The sequence below is a fragment of the Populus alba genome, chromosome 5, assembly GCF_005239225.2.
Source record: "Populus alba chromosome 5, ASM523922v2, whole genome shotgun sequence".
Classification (NCBI taxonomy): Eukaryota; Viridiplantae; Streptophyta; class Magnoliopsida; order Malpighiales; family Salicaceae; genus Populus; species Populus alba.
In genome coordinates this window covers 5,978,737-5,984,161 of record NC_133288.1, presented here as the reverse complement: position 1 = coordinate 5,984,161, position 5,425 = coordinate 5,978,737, and positions in this window count along the sequence as shown.

Below are 5,425 nucleotides of genomic sequence, written 5' to 3'. Positions count from 1 at the left end.
GTATGCTTCTGCTACTTGTTCTACATCAGTCTTTCTTCCGCAAACGGCGAAACGCTTTGACTCGGTGCGTTTCACGGCATTCCGACTTCGATGCCCCGGTTGACGAAATGCAGTTGCCTTTGAATTTCGGGGGATCCCTCTTGAGCATGTATGCTTCTGCGACTTGTTCTACATCAGACTTTCTTCCACAAACGGCGAAACGCATTGACTCGGTGAGTTTCACGGCATTCCAACTTCGATGCCCCGGTTGCTGAAATTCAGTTGGCTTTGAATTTCGGGTGATCCCTCTTGAGCATGTATGCTTCTGCTACTTGTTCTACATCACTCTCTCTTCCGCAAACAGCGAAACGCTTTGACTCGGTGAGTTTCGCGGCATTCCGACTTCGATGCCCCGGTTGCTGAAATTCAGTTGGCTTTGAATTTCGGGTGATCCCTCTTGAGCATGTATGCTTCTGCTACTTGTTCTACACCACACTTCCTTCCGCAAACAGCGAAACGCTTTGACTCGATGAGTTTCGCGGCATTCCTACTTCGATGCCCCGGTTGCCAAAATTCAGTTGCCTTTGAATTTCGGGTGATCCCTCTTGAGCATGTATGCTTCTTCGACTTGTTCTATATCAGACTTTCTTCCACAAACGGCGAAATGCTTTTGCCCTCGGTGAGTTTCACGGCATTCCCATGTTCGATGCCCCGGTTGCCCAATTTCAGTTGCCTTTGAATTTCGGGTGATCCCTCTTGAGCATGTACGCTTCTGCTACTTGTTCTACATCATACTTCCTTCCGCAAATGGCCAAAGGCTTTGACTCGGTGAGTTTCGCGGCAATCCGACTTCGATGCCCCGGTTGCCGAAATTCAGTTGCCTTTGAATTTCGGGTGATCGCTCTTGAGCATGTATGCTTCTAATACTTGTTCTACATCACACTTGCTTCCGTAAACGGCGAAACGCTTTGACTCGGTGAGTTTCGCGGCATTCCAACTTCGATGCCCCGGTTACCGAAATTCAGTTGCCTTTGAATTTCGGGTGATCGCTCTTGAGCATGTATGCTTCTGCGACTTGTTCTACATCAGACTTTCTTCGACAAACGGCAAAACGCTTTGACTCGGTGACTTTCACGGCATTCCGACTTCGATGCCCCGGTTGCTGAAATTCAGTTGGCTTTGAATTTCGGGTGATCCCTCTTGAGCATGTATGCTTCTGCTACTTGTTCTGCATCACACTTCCTTCCGCAAACAGCGAAACGCTTAGACTCGGTGAGTTTCGCGGCATTCCGACTTCGATGCCCCGGTTGCCGAAATTCAGTTGCCTTTGAATTTCGGGTGATCCCTCTTGAGCATGTATGCTTCTGCTACTTGTTCTACATCACACGTCCTTCCGCAAACAGCGAAACGCTTTGACTCGGTGAGTTTCGCGGCATTCCGACTGGGATTCCCCGGTTGCCGAAATTCAGTTGCCTTTGAATTTCGGGTGATCCCTCTTGAGCATGTATGCTTCTGCTACTTGTTCTGCATCAGACTTCCTTCCGCAAACAGCGAAACGCTTAGACTCGGTGAGTTTCGCGGCATTCCGACTTCGATGCCCCGGTTGCCGAAATTCAGTTTCCTTTGAATTTCGGGTGATGCCTCTTGAGCATGTATGCTTCTGCTACTTGTTCTACATCACACGTCCTTCCGCAAATAGCGAAACGCTTTGACTCGGTGAGTTTCGCGGCATTCCGACTTGGATTCCCCGGTTGCCGAAATTCAGTTGCCTTTGAATTTCGGGTGATCCCTCTAGAGCATGTATGCTTCTGCTACTTGCTGTACATCAGACTTTCTTCCGCAAATGGCAAAATGCTTCGACTCGGTGAGTTTTGCGACATTCCGACGACGATGCCCCCGTTGCCGAAATTCAGTTGCCTTTGAATTTCGGGTGAACCCTCTTGAGCGTGTATGCTTCTGCTACTTGTTCTACATCACACTTCCTTTCGCAAATAGCGAAACGCTTTGACTCGGTGAGTTTCGCGGCTTTCCGGATACGATGCCGCCGTTGCCGAAATTCAGTTGCCTTTGAATTTCGGGTGATCCCTCTTGAGCATGTATGCTTCTGCTACATGTTCTACACCAAAGTTTCTTCAGCAAACGGCGAAACGATTTGACTCGGTGAGTTTCGCGGCATTTCGACTTCGATGCCCCGGTTTTAACGAAATTTAGTTGCCTTTGAATTATGGTTGATCCCACTTGAGCATGTTTGCGTCTGCTAGTTGTTCTTCATCACACTTCCTTCCGCAAACGGCGAAACGCTTTGACTCGGTGAGTTTCGCGGCATTCCGACTACGATGCCCCCGTTGCCGAAATTCAGTTGCCTTTGAATTTTGGGTGATCCCTCTTGAGCGTGTATGCTTCTGCTACTTGTTCTACATCAGACTTTCTTCCGCAAATGGCAAAACGCTTTGACTCGGTGAGTTTCAGGGCACTCCGACTACGACGCCGCCGTTGCCGAAATTTAGTTTCCTTTGAATTTCGGGTGATCCCTCTTGAGCATGTATGCTTCTGCTACTTGTTCTACACCAGAGTTTCTTCTGCAAACGGCGAAACGGTTTGACTTGGTGAGATTCACGACTTTCCAACTTCGATGCCCCGGTTGCCGAAATTCAGTTGCCTTTGAATTTCGGGTGACCCCTCTAGAGCCTGTATGCTTCTGCTACTTGTTGTACATCAGACTTGCTTCCGCAAATGGCAAAACGCTTCGACTCGGTGAGTTTCGCGGCATTCCGACTACGATGCCCCCGTTGCCGAAATTCAGTTGCCTTTGAATTTCGGGTGATCCCTCTTGTGCGTGTATGCTTCTACTACTTGTTCTACATCACACTTCCTTTCGCAAATAGCAAAACGCTTCGACTCTGTGAGTTTCACGGTATTCCGACTACGATGCCGCCGTTGCCGAAATTCAGTTGCCTTTGAATTTCGGGTGATCCCTCTTGAGCATGTATGCTTCTGCTACATGTTCTACACCAGAGTTTCTTCAGCAAACGGCGAAACGGTTTGACTCGGTGAGTTTCACGGCATTTCGACTTCGATGCCCCGGTTTTAACGAAATTCAGTTGCCTTTGAATTTCGGGTGATCCCACTTGAGCATGTATGCGTCTGCTACTTGTTCTACATCACACTTCCTTCCGCAAACGGCGAAACGCTTTGACTCGGTGAGTTTCGCGGCATTCCGACTACGATGCCCCCGTTGCCCAAATTCAGTTGCCTTTGAATTTCGGGTGATCCCTCTTGAGCGTGTATGCTTCTGCTACTTCCTCTACTTCAGACTTTCTTCCGCAAATGGCAAAACGCTTTGACTCGGTGAGTTTCAGGGCACTCCGACTACGATGCCGCCGTTGCCGAAATTCAGTTGCCTTTGAATTTCGGGTGATCCCTCTTGAGCATGTATGCGTCAGCTACTTGATCTACATCAAACTTCCTTCCGCAAACGGCAAAACGCTTTGACGCGGTGAGTTTCGCCGCATTCCGACTACGATGCCCCCGTTGCCGAAATTAAGTTGCCTTTGAATTTCGGGTGATCCCTCTTGAGCGTGTATGCTTCTGCGTCTTGTTCTACATCACACTTTCTTCCGCAAACAGCGAAACGCTTAGACTCGGTGAGTTTCGCGGCAATCGGACTTCGATGCCCAGTTGCCGAAATTCAGTTGCCTTTGAATTTCGGGTGATCCCTCTTGAGCATGTATGCTTCTGCTACTTGTTCTACATCAGACTTCTTCCGCAAACGGCGAAACGTGTTGACTCGGTGAGTTTCATGGCATTCCTACTTTGATGCCCCGGTTGCTGAAATTCAGTTGGCTTTGAATTTCGGGTGATCCCTCTTGAGCATGTATGCTTCTGCTACTTGTTCTACATCACACTTCCTTCCGCAAAAAGCGAAACACTTAGACTCGGTGAGTTTCGCGGCATTCCGACTTCGATGCCCGGTTTCTGAAATTCAGTTGGCTTTTCAATTTTCGAGTGATCCCTCTTGAGCATGTATGCTTCTGCTACTTGTTCTACATCACTCTCTCTTCCGCAAACAGCGAAACGCTTTGACTCGGTGAGTTTCGCGGCATTCTGACTTCGATTTCCCGGTTGCCGAAATTCAGTTGCCTTTGAATTTTGGGTGATCCCTCTTGAGCATGGATGCTTTCGCTAGTTGTTCTACAACAGACTTCTTCCGCAAATGGCCAAACGCTTTGACTCGGTGAGTTTCGCGGCATTCCGACTTCGATGCCCCGGTTGCCGAAATTCAGTTGCCTTTGAATTTCGGGTGATCCCTCTTGAGCATGTATGCTTCTGCTACTTGTTCTACACCACACTTCCTTCCGCAAACATCAAAACGCTTTGACTCGGTGAGTTTCGCGGCATTCCGACTTCGATGCCCCGGTTGCTGAAATTCAGTTGCCTTTGAATTTCGGGTGATCCCTCTTGAGCATGTATGCTTCTGCTACTTGTTCTACATCACACTCGCTTCCGCAAACAGCGAAACGCGTTTACTCGGTGAGTTTCGCGGCATTCCGACTGGGATTCCCCGGTTGCCGAAATTTAGTTGCCTTTGAATTTCGGGTGATCCCTCTTGAGCATGTAGGCTTCTGCTACTTGTTCTACATCACACTTCCTTCCGCAAACATCGAAACGCTTTGACACGGTCAGTTTCGCGGCAATCCGACTTCGATGCCCCGGTTGCCGAAATTCAGTTGCCTTTGAATTTCGGGTGATCCCTCTTGAGCATGTATGCTTCTGCTACTTGTTCTACACCATACTTCCTTCCACAAAACGCGTAACGATTTGGCTCGCTGAGTTTCGCGGCATTCCAACTTCGATGCCCCTGTTGCCGAAATTCAGTTGCCTTTGAATTTCGGGTGATCCCTCTTGAGCATGTATGCTTCTGCTAGTTGTTCTACACCACACTTCCTTCCGCAAAAGGCGTAATGCTTTGGATCGCTGAGTTTCGCGGCATTCCAACTTCGATACCCCGGTTGCCCAAATTCAGTTGCCTTCGAATTTCGGGTGATCCCTCTTGAGCATGTATGCTTCTGCGACTTGTTCTACATCTGACTTTCTTCCGCAAACGACGAAACGCTTTGACTCGATGAGTTTCACGACATTTGAACTTCGATGCCCCGGTTGCCGAAATTCAGTTGCCTTTGAATTTCGGGTGATCCCTCTTGAGCATGTATGCTTCTGCTACTTGTTCTACATCAGACTTTCTTTCGCAAATGGCGAAACGCTTTGACTCGATGAGTTTCGCGACATTCGGACTTTGATGCCCCGGTTGCCGAAATTCAGTAGCCTTCGAATTTTGGGTGATCTGTCTTGAGCATGTATGCTTCTACTACTTGTTCTACATCAGACTTCTTCCGCAAATGGCCAAACGCTTTGCCTCGGGGAGTTTCGCGGCATTCCGACTTCGATG